The sequence below is a fragment of the Rutidosis leptorrhynchoides genome, chromosome 8 (genome assembly GCF_046630445.1).
Source record: "Rutidosis leptorrhynchoides isolate AG116_Rl617_1_P2 chromosome 8, CSIRO_AGI_Rlap_v1, whole genome shotgun sequence".
NCBI classification, from domain to species: domain Eukaryota; kingdom Viridiplantae; phylum Streptophyta; class Magnoliopsida; order Asterales; family Asteraceae; genus Rutidosis; species Rutidosis leptorrhynchoides.
Genome location: NC_092340.1, coordinates 106411882 through 106431904, shown reverse-complemented (window position 1 = coordinate 106431904; position 20023 = coordinate 106411882). Strand labels below are relative to the sequence as shown.

The 20023-nt window shown below is 33.5% G+C and overlaps 1 non-coding gene across 1 annotated transcript; it reads right to left on the bottom strand.

Moving 5' to 3' along the window:
- Positions 1–3453: 3453 nt before the first annotated feature.
- LOC139865447 (small nucleolar RNA R71) lies at positions 3454–3560 on the bottom strand. Its single transcript, XR_011764967.1, has one exon. It is a non-coding gene; the product is annotated as a small nucleolar RNA R71 (small nucleolar RNA).
- Positions 3561–20023: the final 16463 nt, after the last annotated feature.

The window sequence follows — 20023 nt, the reverse complement described above, 5'->3', positions numbered from 1 at the left end:
AACTTAACACATCTTTTTCTTCTTCATCTATCAACGTGTATATATATATATATATATATATATTTATATATATATATATATATATATATATATATATATATATATATGTATATATATATATATATATATATATTAATTATAATTTTAATTTTAATTTTAATTTTAATAATAAGGGTATGTTAGCGAATGTTGTAAGGGTGTAAGTCGAAATTCTGTCAGTGTAACGCTATGCTATTATTAATCATTGTAAGTTATGTTCAACCTTTTTAAATTAATGTCTCGTAGCTAAGTTATTATTATACTTATTTAAGCCGAAGTAATCGTGATGTTGGGCTAAATATTAAAGACGGAGTTATTGGGCTTTGTACCATAATTGGGGTTTGGATAAAAGAACGACACTTGTGGAAATTAGACTATGGGCTATTAATGGGCTTTATATTAACTAAATGATACCTCATTAATTTAATATATAGACTTATAATTTGATGTATTTATATATAACCACATACGATTGACTGGGTACGGTGGGCGGGATATCTATAAATACCAATAATTGTTCATTTTACCGGACACGAAACTGGATTAATAGTTAATAGACTTGTTGAAACAGGGGTGGATTACATTCAAGGGTAATTGGTGTAATTGTTAACAAAGTAGTAAAATCTTGGACTACACGCAGTCGATAACCTGGTGTATTCATTAAACAAAGTATTAAGACCTTGTTACAATTCGAATCCCCAATTAGTTGGAATATTTGACTTCGGGTATAAGGATAATTTGACGAAGACTCTCGCACTTTATATTTATGACTGATGGACTATTATGGACAAAACCGTATGGACATATCAAATAATCCAGGACAAAGGACAATTAACCCATGGTACTAAACTAAAAACAACACGTCGAACATCATGATTACGGAAGTTTAAATAAGCATAATTCTTTTATTTCATATTTAATTGCACTTTTAATTATCGCACTTTTATTTACTGTCATTTTATTTAATTTTAATTGCACTTTTAATTATCGTACTTTTTAATTATCGCAATTTTATTTATCGCACTTTTGTTTATCGCACTTTAATTATCGTTATTTACTTTACGCTTTAAATTAAGTTGTATTTATTTTTAATATTTTACATTAGGTTTTAACTGCGACTAAAGTTTTAAAATCGACAAACCGGTCATTAAACGGTAAAATCCCCTTTTATAATAATAATACTACTTATATTTATATTTTTACAAATATAGTTTTAAAAATATAGCGTTAAACTTGGCTAAGATCCCTGTGGAACGAACCGGACTTATTAAAAACTATATTCCTGTACGATTAGGTACACTGCCTATAAGTGTTGTAGCAAGGTTTAGGTATATCCATTCTATAAATAAATAAATAACTTGTGTAAAATTGTATTGTATTTAATAGCATTTTGTAGCAAAAATTACTACTATTTTGTATACACCTCTACGCACAACAAGTATTTTTGGCGCCACTGCCGGGGATTGCTAAACGCCGAAAGCGCAACGCTATAAAAAAAATTTCTAAAGTTTTTATTAAAGTTCTTTTGTAAAAATACGTTTTAAATATTAAAAATACAAAAATATAAAAAGAAAAAATATCTATATATTTATTTTTAAGAGTTTGTAATATATATAAAGTTAAAAGGTATTTTTATTTCTATTTTAGTTTTTAAATATAGGTATTTTATTATTTTATATAAATATTTATTTATATTAAAAACAGAAAAAAATAAAAAATAAAAGTAATCGGGCCACTACACTGTAGCAGCCCAACAACTGAACTGGATCCGAGGCCCATGCGATCGCATGGCTGTATAACTAAGATTTCATGCGATCGCATGATGAGAAAAGACAGGTCAGAAACATAGGATCCGACGAAATTAGGGTTTTAATATTAATAATTATTATTAATCAACCCTAATTAGGGTTTAGTTTTATATTAATTAATTTTAGTTTTATTTATTTTATAGTTTTAAGTTATAATTAGTTTTAATAAATATATAAATTAATACTTTTATAAAATAAATAATATAAAATTGTACTTTTTACAACTTTAAGTTTATTTTTATATTTTGTATCTTTTTATTTGTTTTAGCGTAATATTTATATTTTTCGTTCGTATTTAGTTTTAAGTCATAGTTTTTGCCATAGTTATTTTTATTTTTAGATTTTTAGGCTTTGCCGTAAAATCCCTTAAGTGCTTTTTCTTTAGACTAGAATTTAGGTGCTTTAGAATTTTGCGATGCCGTTTTAATATTTTAGTACCTTTTTAAGTAATTGCCGTTTTGGATATAGAATTTCTTTTAAGCTTTAATATTTTTAGACGCAACTTTTAATTCTTAGTTTTTAGACTTTTTAAGTTTCGACGCGCTACGTTCTTTTTATTATTTTTCGACCTTTTATTTTTCGACGTTTTCCAACGCACTCTTTTTATTTCTTATTTTTCGCCGCTCTAGTTTTTAGGACATAGAATTTTCTATTTCTTCTCTAAAATTTCTTTAAATTTCAACGAAAAAATTATTTTAAGCGGTTAAATTGATAGACATCCAAAATTTTCTGGTTCGTAGTAATAGTTGGATTTGTTAGTGGCGAGTTATGGGCTTTTGATTTAAAGGGTCCTGGCTACCTGCTGCATCTATTGGCTATTCGAAACGTGGGCAAAATCAGAAAAGTCTATTAATTTGATAACTTATATAATTTTTATTTTTATAACTAATAGGATATTCAGTGAATGCACCGAGCAAAACGTTCACCACCTTTCATACGTTCACCACCTGTAACTCGATCAAGACATCTAGCCAATATTGTTGCTGTTGATTTTTCTTTAGAATCGTCATCTAGTCGACCAAGTACTCTAATTCAAATTTCCGATAATCCATTTTTTGAACCCGACCTCACAATTGAGAACCCGGAGGATATTCAGGGACAATTCAGAGATCCTGAACCACTAATCTTTCCTCCGGAACCACCAATCATTCAAACAGAGATTGTCGAGGAACAGCCCATTAAATCAGAATCCTCTAGTGATTCAGATTCAACAAATTAAATCATGGAAAATCTGGAACCTCTAAGTATGGAAGATCGAATGAGAGCTAAACGCACTGGCCAAGGTCACGCAATTACTCAACCTGACATTAATGCGCCAGATTATGAAATCAAAGGACAAATTCTACACATGGTAACTAATCAATGCCAATTTAGTGGTGTACCGAAGGAAGATCCAAATGAACATCTTCGTACCTTTAATAGGATCTGTACACTATTTAAAATAAGAGAAGTGGAGGATGAACAGATCTATCTCATGTTATTTCCCTGGACTTTAAAGGGAGAAGCCAAAGATTGGTTAGAATCGTTACCTGAAGGGGCGATTGATACATGGGACATCTTAGTTGAAAAATTTCTTAAACAATTCTTTCCGGCATCTAAAGCCGTAAGACTTCAAGGAGAAATTGTTACGTTCACACAAAAGCCAAATGAAACTCTATATGAGGCATGGACAAGATTTGAAAAGTTATTGAGAGGATGTCCGCAACATGGTTTAGAGACTTGTCAAATAGTACAAATATTCTACCAAGGATGCGACATCACTACAAGAAAAGACATCGATATAGCAGCTGGTGGTTCCATTATGAAGAAAACCGCAACTGATGCTTACAAAATTATTGATAACACTGCTTCCCACTTACATGAGTGGCACCAAGAAAAAGATATCGTTAGATCATCTAAAGCGGCTAGAGCCGATTCTAGCCATGACTTTGATTCCATTTCTGCAAAGATAGATGCTGTCGAGAGACGAATGGAAAAGATGACTAAAGATATTCACTTAATACGAATTATTTGTGAGCAGTGTGGAGGACCACATTTGACAAAAGATTGTCTCAGTATTGAACCAACAATGGAACAAAGAGAGAATGTTTCATACATGAACCAAAGGCCTGGAAATAATTATCAGAATAATTATCAACCGTCAAGACCAATTTACAATCAAAACCAAAACTATAACCGAAATGTTCCATACAACAACCAACAAGGTCCTAGCAACCAACAAGTATCCAATAATACTTACAATCAGCAAAGACCTATTTTTCAAAATAAACTACCACAAACCGATGATAAAAAGCCAAATTTAGAAGACATGATGTCGAAGCTAGTTGAATCTCAAATGCAGTTTTTCACATCTCAGAAACAAACCAATGAACAAAATGCTCAAGCATTTAGAAATCAAAAAGCTTCTATTCAAAATTTGGAACAAGAAGTAAGTAACCTAGCAAGGTTAATAGGTGAAAGAAAACCGAAAAGTCTACCTAGCGATACAAATGCTAACCCCCAGAATGAAACAGCTAAAGCCATTACCACAAGAAGTGGTATTACACTTAAACCACCTGAAATGCCTGTAATTTCTGATGAAGCTATTCCTACTCCACTAAAACCACAATCTGAGCAAGATAAGGAAACAGAACCGGTAGTTGAAAAGGTTAATGAAGATAGCACAGTTAAGGCTAAACCTTATGTTAAACCATACCAACCACCACTTCCTTACCCAAGTAAAATGAGAAAAGAGAGACTTGAAGCTAAGCAATCCAAATTTTTGGATATGTTTAAACAAATATATGTCAATCTTCCTTTCATTGATGTGATTTCAGGAATGCCTAGATATGCTAAATTTCTGAAAGATCTAATCACAAATAGAAAGAAAATGGAAGAACTCTCAGCTGTTACTATGAATGCTAATTGTTCTGCAGTGCTGTTGAATAAGATACCAGAAAAATTATCAGATCCAGGAAGTTTCACGATTCCATGTTTTCTGGGTAGTCTTAGTTCAATAGAAGCATTGGCAGACTTAGGTGCTAGTATAAATTTAATGCCGTATTCACTATACGCTAAACTAGACCTTAGAGAATTGAAATCAACACGAATAAGCATACAACTAGCCAATCGATCAGTAAAATATCCTAGAGGGATAATGGAGAACATGCTAGTTAAAGTTGGTACTTTAGTATTTCCAGCAGATTTTGTTATTCTAGACATGGAAGAAGATTCTCGAGTTCCTCTCATATTAGGAAGACCATTCTTAAACACGGCCAAAGCAATAATAGACGTGTTCGGTAAGAAACTGACCCTAAGTATAGAGGACGAGAGTGTTACCTTTTCTGTTGATAGAGCAATGCAACAACTGCAATCTGCAGATGATACATGTTATTATATTCAGACTATAGATTCACATGCAGAATTGTTAGAAGAATTTCCAGAATTACAAGGAACAGGAGAATGTTCTTTAGGAGAAGGAACTGAACCAATTGATGAAACTGAAATGTTAGCTACACTTATGGCTAATGGATATGAACCAACAACAGAAGATATTCAAATGCTAAAAGAAGAAGACAGATATCGATATAAATCATCGATAGAAGAACCACCGACATTAGAGTTAAAGCCACTTCCAAACCATTTGGAATACGCTTATTTACATGGTGAATCTGAATTACCTGTAATAATATCGTCTTCTCTTACTGAAAATGAAAAATCTCAACTCATTTCTATGCTAAAAGATCATAAACCATCTACTGCATGGAAGATTCATGATATTAAAGGAATAAGTCCTTCGTATTGAACACATAAAATCCTTATGGAAGAAGGTCATAAAACGTATGTGCAACGCCAACGAAGACTAAATCCTAATATGCAAGATGTTGTTAAGAAAGAAATTATTAAACTGCTAGATGCAGGTTTAATTTATCCAATCTCTGATAGTCCATGAGTAAGCCCAGTTCAATGCGTACCAAAGAAGGGTGGTATGACTGTCATCACAAATGAAAAAAATGAGCTTATTACTACTAGGACTGTAACAGGATGGCGTATTTGTATTGATTATAGAAAATTAAATGACGCCACCAGAAAAGATCACTTTCCCTTACCTTTCATTGATCAAATGTTGGAAAGATTAGCCAGAAATAGTTACTATTGTTTTCTTGACGGTTTTTTTTAGATATTTTCAAATTCCAATAGCACCCGAGGATCAAGAGAAAACCACATTCACGTGCCCTTATGGTACTTTTGCTTACAAACGCATGCCATTTGGACTTTGCAACGCCCCTGCAACCTTTCAAAGGTGCATGATGGCGATTTTTCACGACATGATAGAAGAATGAATGGAAGTTTTCATGGATGACTTTTCAGTCTTCAGTGATACTTTTGAAACATGTCTGGTTAATCTTGAACGAATGCTTATTAGATGCGAACAATCAAATCTAGTACTGAACTGGGAAAAATGCCATTTCATGGTTAAAGAAGGCATCGTTCTTGGTCATAAAATTTCAAAGGAAGGAATTGAAGTGGATAGAGCTAAAGTAGATGTAATTGCTAAACTTCCACATCCCACCAATGTTAGAGGAGTTAGGAGTTTTCTAGGGCATGCCGGTTTTTACCGACGTTTCATAAAAGATTTTTCTAAAATTGCCACTCCTATGAATAAACTCCAAGAAAAGGATGCTCCATTCATCTTTTCAGATGAATGCATCAAATCTTTTAATATTCTTAAAGAAAAACTCACTAATGCGCCGATCATGATAACTCCAAATTGGAATCTACCATTTGAACTAATGTGCGATGCAAGTGATTTTGCAATGGGAGCCGTTTTAGGCCAAAGGATTGAAAAACGATTTCAAACTATATATTATGCTAGTAAGACATTACAAGGAGCACAAAAAAATTACACAACTACTAAAAAAGAACTCCTTGCCATTGTCTTTGCTTTTGACAAATTTCGTTCATATCTCGTTCTAGCAAAAATGGTGGTCTATACCGACCATTCTGCTCTTCGATACCTATTTTTGAAACAAGATGCTAAACCAAGATTAATCCGTTGGATCTTACTCTTACAAGAGTTCGATATTAAAATCCGAGATAAAAAGGGAGCAGAAAATCTCGCAGCTGATCATCTTTCTCGTCTTGAAAATCCTGAAATAGAAGTTCTAAATGAATCAGCCATACAAGATAACTTCCCTGATGAATATCTATTAAAGATAGATTATAGTGAAATTCCATGGTTTGCAGATTATGCAAACTACTTAGTACGTGGATTCCTTGAAAAAGGGTTGTCGTACCAAAAATGAAAGAAATTCTTTAGTGATATAAAACACTATTTCTGGGAAGATCCACATTTGTTTAAAAGTTGTCCCAATGGAATAATACGCCGATGTGTATTCGGGGATGAAGCTAGTCAAATTTTAAACCATTGTCACAGAGGACCAACAGGAGGGCATTATGGGCCTCAACTCACAGCAAGAAAAGTTTACGATGCTGGATTCTATTGGCCTACAATTTTCAAAGACGCACACCTTCTTTGCAAATCCTGTGATGCTTGTCAAAGAGCCGGAAAAATAAGTCAACGTGATGATATGCCACAAAATGTCATTCAAGTATGTGAAGTATTTGACATTTGGGGTATTGACTTTATGGGTCCATTTCCAAAATCTCATAATAATCTCTACATTCTCATTGCCATTGATTATGTATCTAAATGGGCGGAAGCACAAGCTCTCCCAACTAACGATGCACGAGTTGTAGTCAATTTTTTAAAACGTCTTTTTACAAGGTTCGGAACACCGAAAGCTTTAATAAGTGATTGGGGTACTCATTTCTGTAATAATCAACTTGAGAAAGTTATCAAAAGATATGGAGTAACTCATAAAATCTCAACCGCTTATCATCTACAAACAAGTGGACAAGTTGAAAATACCAACCGAGCTTTAAAATGTATTCTAGAGAAAACCGTAGGATTAAATCCTAAGGAATGGTCCATGAAATTGGAGGATGCACTATGGGCTTTTAGAACAGCCTACAAAACTCCAATTGGAACCACACCTTTTAAACTCGTTTACGGAAAAGCATGTCATCTTCCAGTAGAAATTGAACACAAAGCATTTTGGGCTTTGAAGACATGTAATATTGAATTACATGAAGCCGGACTTCTACGATTAAGTCAACTAAACGAATTAGAAGAATTGAGACTTGAGGCATATGAAAATTCCTTAATCTATAAGGAAAGAATGAAGAAATGGCATGATAAAAGAATCAGAAGTTCAAAAGAATTTAAAGAAGGAGACAGAGTTCTTCTTTTCAATTCACGATTCAAGCTATTTCCTGGAAAATTGAAATCAAGATGGTCTGGACCATTTATAGTCAAAAGAGTTTTCCCATACGGAACAATAGAGTTAATAAATTCAAATGGGATTGTATTTAAAGTTAATGGTCACAGAGTTAAACATTACATACATGGTCCGATGGAAGTTGATAATGAAGTCAATCATAATTTCACCACTCAAGAAAAGCTTTAAAATGAAAACATAAATATGTTATCAACAACATATGAAAAATCAAAATTGAAAAATGGGGAGGATTCAAATTGGAGTGATGAAGAAGAATTTCTATACAAACCTCCCATTCCAAAAAATGAAGAAAAAGAAGTTCAAGTAGAATTGAAAGGACGAAGAAAAGATCACTTGGAAAAGGGTAACAAACCAACTCTACTTACTAAAGTAGGAGACCCAGGTGAATTTATCATTTCTTGCTTGCTTAACGATGGTGCTATGTATAATGGACTAGCAGATTTAGGAGCAAGTGCAAATGTTATGCCTCTTTCCTTATATAAAAGACTAGGTGTGGGTAAATTAAGACCAACCAGAATAGGTGTTCAATTATTTGATCAAACCATTAAACACCCAGTTGGAATAGCAAACAATTTACTTGTTAAAGTGGGAAGTTTGACCTTTGTTGCAAACTTCATAGTTATTAATATGGAGGAAAACCTTGATATTCCTCTAATTTTAGGTCGCCCATTTTTAGCAACCACCGAAGCGTTCATTGATGTAAGAGAAGGTAGAATGACACTTAGGGATGGAGACAAATCGATCACCTTTGTGAACCGAAAGTTTAGATCTCCACCAACCAAAACTGTTAAACAGATAAAAACACATAAGTGTGGGGAAGATGAAGAAACACTTAATGATGATCCGATCACAAAGAACCCCGTTGATGATACGAAATTAGATGAACCCGTTTTTAACAGTTCAACGAAGAAACTTTATAAACGGATTCACGATGCTAGGATTAAGGGAAACTTTAAGTTATGTAACCGATTAGTATCCAAATTATCGCCAAATGAAAAGGCAATGTTAGTCGAATTTGTGAAAGTTACAGAGGAAATCAACAATTGGATTGAAGTAAAAGTCAAAGATATACAAGTTGTTGATAGTCCAATTGAAAACGAAGTTAATCACAATTTCGACACCAAATCTAACTAAGTATGGGGAGAATCGAATCTATTTAGGGTTATTTATATTTCTGTTAGAGTTAGATATTCTGTTTTCGTGTAGTTTTCGAAAATGGAATCCGTATGGTCTTTCCCTAGCAGACCCTAAAGAACTAGTCTTCTCCCCCCATTCTGAATTTTTATTTTTTTTAGGTTTACGAGATGAAGAATTCCTTTGATCTGAACCATGGTCTAATGCTACATGCTATGATTACTAAACGTAATAATGACACACTTCCGAGTGAACTGGTATCGTTCATAAGAGGTAAAATGGACGGAGTAAGAAAAGAACTCAGAAAAGATCATCATAAGATACATTTTGGTAAAGGAAAATCAAAATCCGCAACAAAAAGAAGAGCACGACACCTTGAAAGATGTTATAAATGCGGAAAATGGTCACACGAAGGTAAATGTTCAAATAATCAAACATATTCAAATACCGAATTTGTTACTCTATGCAGAGAAGGACCATTCATATGTTTAGAAGAAAAGATATTAAAGATTCGAGGTTATGCTTATGTAGCTATGGAGGACAAAATCACACGACTCTCATATGAGTCGGCTAAAGCAGGTCTCTGAGAATTCTCTCTCACAGGTAAGTATGTACAGTTTTTATTTTTATTTTATTACTTTTAACCTTTTGATAATACACGCTGAATCGTTCGCTATAAAGTATTAAATTGGTATTCAATAAAATTAGGTATGCGTAACCGAAATTATTGATATCATACAAAAATTTATTACATCACTGCGAAATTTACCGTTTATTCTTAAGGTATAAATATCTTTAATCAATCAACCCAAAATATTTCATAAATTCGTCAGGAGTAAAACTAGGTCGTTGAACCGAAATTACTTTACCGAAAAGAGGGGCGTATATTTTTGATAATATTTGATTGATTAAAGTGGGATAAAAGACCAAAAAGATTTTTTTTAATTTTATTTTTTTACTTTGTTTTTAAAATTAATATATTAATATTAAATTATTATTGTAAACTTTTTAAAATCAATATATTTAAGTTTGTAAATATTTGAAAAATTAATATTTTTAAAATAAGTTTGTATGTATAAAAACAAAACTATAATATAAGTTTGGTGTGAATTTTTAATTATAATAATATGAATTTTTAATTTTATGCATTTTAAATTTAAGTTTGGTGTGAATTTAAAAACAAAAATTTACTTTATTTCGTTAAGTTAAAATTTTGATATTTAAAATTCGTCGTGAGTTGAAAACTAGGTCGTTGAACCGAAATTGCTCTACCCAAGGGAGGGACGAGAACTTTTATTATCATTATTTTTAATCTTATTGAATTAAAGTATGCCAAAAACATTAAAAAACCAAAAATCTTTGCTTTTAAAACAACGCTTTGAAATAACAAAATTTTAAAACTTTGTTGAGAGACGGACTTGGACAACGATCCGAAACGTCCTCACTCCTAAAAAGAAACAAATTTTTAAAATTTATTAATTATTTGTTTTAAAAAGTATAAGGATTTTATTTAAAAAAAACAGACCTCATGCGATCGCATGGGGTTCCTTCATAAAAACCATGCGGTCGCATAGTGTCAAAAAAACTGGACAGAATCAAATACCCATCGAGCAGTGTGTCTTCACCACAAAAACACACACATACACGAACATACACTCAAACACCCTCAAATTTTCATCAATTTTTCACCAAAATCAACCAAATTTCTCGCTATAATCCGCTCTAATCATGAATTTGATAAGAAGTTTATCAAGAAGGGTAACAATTTCACCCCTAAACCTCTTTAAATTTGATTTTTAGTGTTCTTGAGCTATAATTTTCCTAATTTAATTTTGTTAATTTCTAGTATAATTAGAGTTAAATTGTTAGTATATTATGCATGTATAACCTAGATTGATGCTATTTAACATGATTTGAAGCCAAAAACTTCAAAATTTTTAGGAATCTAGGGTTTGTGTTCTTGAGCAATTTGGTGCTTTTTGATATAAACATGTTATGGCCAATTTTTTTCATGAATTATTGCTAAATTAAGTTGTGTAACATGTTTAGGTAGCTAAATGATCCAAACTTTGATCCTAAACATGATTTTTGAGAATTAAAGTGGACTTTTTAGGTATAAAATTTATGAACTTGATTAAATTGATGTAAATGCCATTTGAAACTTGTTTAATTACTAGTAATGGTTGTTTTAACATGTTATTTGAGTTGAATGCTTATGAACTTTGTAAACATTTTCATATATGCTTATTTGAAAAAGTGTAGAATTGTTAAAATTGTGAAAATGTGTATAAGTTTAATTTTGATTAAACATGTTATTGTAATTGTTTCAAGTTGTTATTTTGCTAACGCTAATGCATATTTGGATACACAAAATTTGTGTTTAATGTGTTTTGTAGAGATTTACTAATACTGATGGTGCATCATCATCATCATCTAGACAACCTGCTCCAGAACCTGAACCGAAAATGCAATATGAACTGGAGTAACAACAGGAACAACAACAACCACCTGATCAACACGTACCTTATTATGATCCGCATCAACAATATGTTTATGCTTACGTAGTATTTCCGATGCATCCTATAGTAGCTCACCCAACGATTCATGAAGAACAGTTGCATCCCAATCTAAGATTTGATCGAAGCTGGAAAGATTACCCAACATATCAAAGTAACAAATTCAAACTGGTACCGAAAAATGTAGAAGTGCCAAGGGTAATCGATTGGGAGCCTTTGGAAAGGGTCCAACTTGCTAACTCAGTTAGAAAGCATCTGATCCAAAGGTATGGCAGCTCTTCTTTTCCCGATTGGGAATGATTATTCACCATTCGTAGACCTGTATATAAGGAATGGTGCATTGAGCTTATGAGTACTATAGCGTTAAATGCGGATGTAGATAGGTTAGATGATAGAAGTTTAGATTTATACTTGGCCGTAGGATGTACAGGATGTCCATGTTGGACATAGCCAGGGCTTTACAGATATATACGCCCGCTGAATTACTATTACCCGATTGTACAAATTTGATTTATCATGGTGAAATGGTAGATAGGAATTTTGATGCTAACGCCGTCTGGAGGTGTATGTCAGATTTTAATGTTTTTGGGCGGGCAGGAACACACACCTACTTACATATTCACAGAGCTGAGCTTCGTATAATTCATAGATTTCTGGCTAACTCGATTACACAGAGAGGTCATAACAAGGAGAAAATGACCTTACATGATATATTTTACCTAAAGTGTATTCGAGACCCAAGAGGCTTTGTTAATATCCCTTACTGTGTTGGTTTTTATTTGTCTAAGATGGTGGAAGGAATACAGGAAGGGGGAATAATAGGAGGAGGTATTTTTGTTACTCTCATTGGAGAGTATTTGGGTGTAGATAGGGATCAAGGAGGTCCACTTTTGGTATGTAGGGAACAGGTTGAGCCTTTAGGATTGAGGATCTATCAGGGTGCTAAGGTATTAAAGAGCAGACGCAATCAGGCAATACCATATGTTGGTAATCATCCTCAGGTAGAAAGAGGTTCAGATGAGGAAATGGAGGAAGTAGATGACATTAGGGAGGCTATGACTGACGTCTACCAGCGTGTAGATGATGTAGAAATGACAAATGAGGAGAGACATAGACAGTACGAGCAGTAGCAAGCCCAGAATGAGTACGAGCATTCCAGGCAACGACATCATGATAGATGGGACTATCATCAGCGTCAGATCATGAGCCGGCTATCACCTCAGGATCACTACGTACCGACCCGACCTGCTTACTATCCTCCACACCAGCCCGAGATGAGACCACCATATACTCTCTACGACCCTAACCAGGCCTACCAGCACACCTATCACCAACCATGGAACCCGACCGACGACATGAACTGGAACCCCTATCCAGATTGATATAGTTCCGTTGGTGATTTTTAAGATTTTTATCTTTTTATTATTTTTATTTATTTATGTTTAAACATACAAATATTGATACTTTTATTGTAATGTTTAATATTTTTATTATGTTGTACTAATATTTCATATTTGATTTGAAAGTGGGATTTTAAGTCCCATTTCAAATTACCATGCATGTTATTTGTATGTATGTATATTGTCAATTGTACACAACAGGGTAAAACAGCGCATTTTCAAAGACTGACATTAAGTTCAGCAAAAGCTACTAATTTTGACGACAAAACGAAAAACAAATGTGATGTAACAACAAGACGGAATGAACAAATGATGTTGTAGTGACCCGAACTTTTCCATGTTTATATATATTCATTGAGATTGATATTTACATGATTAAATGTTTCCAACATGTTAAGCAATCAAACTTGTTAAGACTTGATTAATTGAAATATGTTTCATATAGACAATTGACCACCCAAGTTGACCGGTGATTCACGAACGTTAAAACTTGTAAAAACTATATGATGACATATATATGGATATATATATAGTTAACATGATACTATGATAAGTAAACATATCATTAAGTATATTAACAATGAACTACATATGTAAAAACAAGACTACTAACTTAATGATTTTTAAACGAGACATATATGTAACGATTATCGTTGTAAAGACATTTAATGTATATATATCATATTAAGAGATATTCATACATGATAATATCATGATAATATAATAATTTAAAATCTCATTTGATATTATAAACATTGGGTTAACAACATTTAACAAGATCGTTAACCTAAAAGTTTCAAAACAACACTTACATGTAACGACTAACGATGACTTAACGACTCAGTTAAAATGTATATACATGTAGTGTTTTAATATGTATTTATACACTTTTGAAAGACTTCAATACACTTATCAAAATACTTCTACTTAACAAAAATGCTTACAATTACATCCTCGTTCAGTTTCATCAACAATTCTACTCGTATGCACCCGTATTCGTACTCGTACAATACACAGCTTTTAGATGTATGTACTATTGGTATATACACTCCAATGATCAGCTCTTAGCAGCCCATGTGAGTCACCTAACACATGTGGGAACCATCATTTGGCAACTAGCATGAAATATCTCATAAAATTACAAAAATATGAGTAATCATTCATGACTTATTTACATGAAAACAAAATAACATATCCTTTATATCTAATCCATACACCAATGACCAAAAACACCTACAAACACTTTCATTCTTCAATTTTCTTCATCTAATTGATCTCTCTCAAGTTCTATCTTCAAGTTCTAAGTGTTCTTCATAAATTCCAAAAGTTCTAGTTTCATAAAATCAAGAATACTTTCAAGTTTGCTAGCTCACTTCCAATCTTGTAAGGTGATCATCCAACCTCAAGAAATCTTTGTTTCTTACAGTAGGTTATCATTCTAATACAAGGTAATAATCATATTCAAACTTTGGTTCAATTTCTATAACTATAACAATCTTATTTCAAGTGATGATCTTACTTGAACTTGTTTTCGTGTCATGATTCTGCTTCAAGAACTTCGAGCCATCCAAGGATCCATTGAAGCTAGATCCATTTTTTCTCTTTTCCAGTAGGTTTATCCAAGGAACTTAAGGTAGTAATGATGTTCATAACATCATTCGATTCATACATATAAAGCTATCTTATTCGAAGGTTTAAACTTGTAATCACTAGAACATAGTTTAGTTAATTCTAAACTTGTTCGCAAACAAAAGTTAATCCTTCTAACTTGACTTTTAAAAGCAACTAAACACATGTTTTATATCTATATGATATGCTAACTTAATGATTTAAAACCTGGAAACACGAAAAACACCGTAAAACCGGATTTACGCCGTCGTAGTAACACCGCGGGCTGTTTTGGGTTAGTTAATTAAAAACTATGATAAACTTTGATTTAAAAGTTGTTATTATGAGAAAATGATTTTTATTATGAACATGAAACTATATCCAAAAATTATGGTTAAACTCAAAGTGGAAGTATGTTTTCTAAAATGGTCATCTAGACGTCGTTCTTTCGACTGAAATGACTACCTTTACAAAAACGACTTGTAACTTATTTTTCAGACTATAAACCTATACTTTTTCTGTTTAGATTCATAAAATAGAGTTCAATATGAAACCATAGCAATTTGATTCACTCAAAACGGATTTAAAATGAAGAAGTTATGGGTAAAACAAGATTGGATAATTTTTCTCATTTTAGCTACGTGAAAATTGGTAACAAATCTATTCCAACCATAACTTAATCAACTTGTATTTTATATTATGTAATCTTGAGATACCATAGACACGTATACAATGTTTCGACCTATCATGTCGACACATCTATATATATTTCGGAACAACCATAGACACTCTATATGTGAATGTTGGAGTTAGCTATACAGGGTTGAGGTTGATTCCAAAATATATATAGTTTGAGTTGTGATCAATACTGAGATACGTATACACTGGGTCGTGGATTGATTCAAGATAATATTTATCGATTTATTTATGTACATCTAACTGTGGACAACTAGTTGTAGGTTACTAACGAGGACAGCTGACTTAATAAACTTAAAACATCAAAATATATTAAAAGTGTTGTAAATATATTTTGAACATACTTTGATATATATGTATATATTGTTATAGGTTCGTGAATCAACCAGTGGCCAAGTCTTACTTCCCGACGAAGTAAAAATCTGTGAAAGTGAGTTATAGTCCCACTTTTAAAATCTAATATTTTTGGGATGAGAATACATGCAGGTTTTATAAATGATTTACAAAATAGACACAAGTACGTGAAACTACATTCTATGGTTGAATTATCGAAATCGAGTATGCCCCTTTTTATTAAGTCTGGTAATCTAAGAATTAGGGAACAGACACCCTAATTGACGCGAATCCTAAAGATAGATCTATTGGGCCTAACAAACCCCATCTAAAGTACCGGATGCTTTAGTACTTCGAAATTTATATCATATCCGAAGGGTGTCCCGGAATGATGGGGATATTCTTATATATGCATCTTGTTAATGTCGGTTACCAGGTGTTCACCATATGAATGATTTTTATCTCTATGTATGGGATGTGTATTGAAATATGAAATCTTGTGGTCTATTGTTACGATTTGATATATATAGGTTAAACCTATAACTCACCAACATTTTTTGTTGACGTTTTAAGCATGTTTATTCTCAGGTGATTATTAAGAGCTTCCGCTGTCGCATACTTAAATAAGGACAAGATTTGGAGTCCATGCTTGTATGATATTGTGTAAAAACTGCATTCAAGAAACTTATTTTGTTGTAACATATTTGTATTGTAAACCATTATGTAATGGTCGTGTGTAAACAGGATATTTTAGATTATCATTATTTGATAATCTACGTAAAGCTTTTTAAACCTTTATTGATGAAATAAAGGTTATGGTTTGTTTAAAAATGAATGCAGTCTATGAAAAACGTCTCATATAGAGGTCAAAACCTCACAACGAAATCAATTAATATGGAACGTTTTTAATCAATAAGAACGGGACATTTCAGTTGGTATCAGAGCGTTGGTCTTAGAGAACCAGAATTTTGCATTAGTGTGTCTTATCGAGTTTGTTAGGATGCATTAGTGAGTCTGGACTTCGACCGTGTTTACTTGAAAAATGATTGCTTAACAAATTTTGTTGGAAACTATATATTTTTAACATGTGAATATTATGTGATATATTAATCTCTTAACGCGTTTGATATTATGTGATAGATGTCTACCTCTAGAACAAGTCCCATTGACTCACCTAATAATAATGAAGAGTCAAATGTAAATTGGAATGATTCGTGGACTGATTCACAAGTTCACGAAGAGGAACCGGAAGAAGAGTCGGAACCGGAAGAAGAATCGGAACCGGAAGAAGAATCAGAACCGGATGAAGAAATAGAACCGGTGGGGGAAATAATAAAACGATTAAGTAAAAGAAAATCCTCAACCAACCGACCAAGGTTAATTATGGTCAATGGTGTTTCCGCCAAGGAAGCAAAATATTGGGAGGATTACCAATTCTCCGATGAATCGGATTCCGACGAGAATTCCGATGATGTTACAGAAATTACCCCAACTGAATTTAAAAAGGCAAAAGAAAATAATAAGGGAAAGGGCATAAAAATAGAGAAATCTAATTCCAACCCCGATGAACTTTATATGTATCGTCAACCCCCGAAGTCCTTAAGTTGTAACAATGACCCGGGAACCTCTAAACCACCAGGTTTTTCTAAACCAATGTGGATCACGACGGCTCGTATTAGGGGAACATCATATATCCCTAGAAACTTGGCAAAACGAACCAAAACCGAAGAAGAAGAAACAAGCGAGTCGGAATAAGATAGTTGTATTCATGTGGTGTAATATATGTAATATAATGTGCTTATGCTTTATGATATATGTAAAAATTGCTTGTATTAATAAGTATTTTTTTTATGAATCTAACTCTTGTCTATTTTACAGTATAAAAACACAAAATGGATAGACAACCCAATATTTTAAGAGACCTACCCGGAGACATGATTGATGAAATCTTGTCTAGAGTCGGTCAGAATTCCTCGGCACAACTATTTAAGGCGAGATCAGTTTGTAAGATATTCGAAGAACGTTCCAAGAATGCCTTGGTTTATAAAAGGCTTTCGTTCGAAAGATGGGGGATATCACATTGGGAAATCCATAAGTTACGATGTGTTTACTTTGACGCATATATTGCGGGGAACCCAAATGCTATTTTACGCAATGGGTTAAGAAATTATTTTGACTCAATATATCCGAATATTGGACTTCGTGATTTAGAAAAAGCGGCTAACATGCAACATAAAGAAGCATGTTATGCTTACGGATTAGTAATGTTCGCTTCTCACCAAAGTGAGAACAAGAACATCGGGCTACAACTATTAAACAAAACGTTCCCACAAGTGACGGAGTCGGTAATTGGGGTAAGAAATGAGGTTTTTAGATTGTTACGGGACTGTTGGACATTACGTAACCCTCGTCCCTTTGACTACGTTACAACACGCTGTCTTATCAACGGCCATAACAGTTATGTTCCACAAGACCAAGGATGGGAAGTAGTCCTAGTAAAACCAGAATGCATGACTTGTTTCTGGACGTATGAATTACGTGTCTTTATTGCCTTTGCTGAACGACTTGTGTACTAGCTAGAATTATCTTCACAACCATCTTGTATCAAATTTATTGTGTGCTATATTTCATGCTATATGTAAAATAAGCGGTATTGTAAGTTTGTAAAATGTTGTGTAAAAGTTTGAACGCGAAATATTATTATAATCAGTTTTTCATATAGAATTGTAGTAGTTGAATTGTATATTAGCTACTAAGTATGAACTTAACGGGTAGGTACTACCCGAATTTAAACTTATAAAACGCTAATATGAAGAAAAAGCTTTTATAAATGAGTTCATATTATGCTACGAAATACTATTAACTACTCTTAATATTCTGTATGATTAACTTGTTCCATTTAACTATTTTGAAGGAAATGGCACCGACTACTCGACACACCGTGAATATGAATGAAGAGGAATTCCGTACTTTTCTAGCTTCAAACATAGCCGCAGTACAGGCTGCGCTACATACCAACAATAACCTTGGATCTAGCAGTACAGGAAATTGTGTAGGATGCACCTACAAAGAATTCACTGCCTGCAAACCTTTGGAATTTGATGGAACCGAAGGACCGATCGGATTGAAACGGTGGACCGAGAAGGTCGAATCGGTGTTTGCCATAAGTAAGTGTACTGAAGAGGACAAAGTAAAGTACGCTACGCATACCTTCACAGGTTCTGCGTTAACATGGTGGAATACCTATCTAGAGCAAGTGGGACAAAACGATGCGTACGCACTACCGTGGTCAGCATTCAAGCACTTGATGAACGAGAAGTACCGTCCCAGAACCGAGGTCAATAAGCTCAAGACAGAACTTAGAGGGTTACGAACCCAAGGATTTGATATTACCACGTACGAAAGACGATTCACAGAATTGTGCCTATTGTGTCCGGGAGCATTCGAAGATGAGGAAGAGAAGATCGACGCGTTTGTGAAAGGATTACCGGAAAGAATCCAAGAAGATATAAGTTCACACGAGCCCGCCTCCATACAACAGGCATGTAGAATGGCTCACAAACTAGTGAACCAGATTGAAGAAAGAATTAAAGAACAAACTGCTGAAGAGGCCAATGTGAAGCAAGTCAAAAGAAAGTGGGAGGAAAACGGTGATAAGAATCACCAATACAACAACAACAGCAATTACAACAATAATCGCAATAATTATCCCAACAATCGCAACATCAATCGCAACTACAACAAACGGCCCAACAACAACAACAACAACAGCAACTACAACAATCATCCCAACAACAATAATAACCGCAACAACAACAACAATCAGAAGCAGCTATGCCAAAGATGTGAAAAGAATCACTCGGGGTTCTGCACCAAATTCTGCAACAAGTGTAAAAGAAATGGTCATAGCGCGGCGAAGTGTGAGGTCTACGGACCAGGGGTTAATAGAACGAAAGGAACAAATGGTGTCGGAACGAGTAATGGCGGAGCAAGTAGTGTCGGAGCAAGTTATGCCAATGTAGTTTGTTATAAATGTGGAAAACCGGGCCACATTATTAGAAATTGCCCGAACCAGGAGAACACGAATGGACAAGGCCGCGGAAGAGTTTTCAATATTAATGCGGCAGAGGCACAAGAAGACCCGGAGC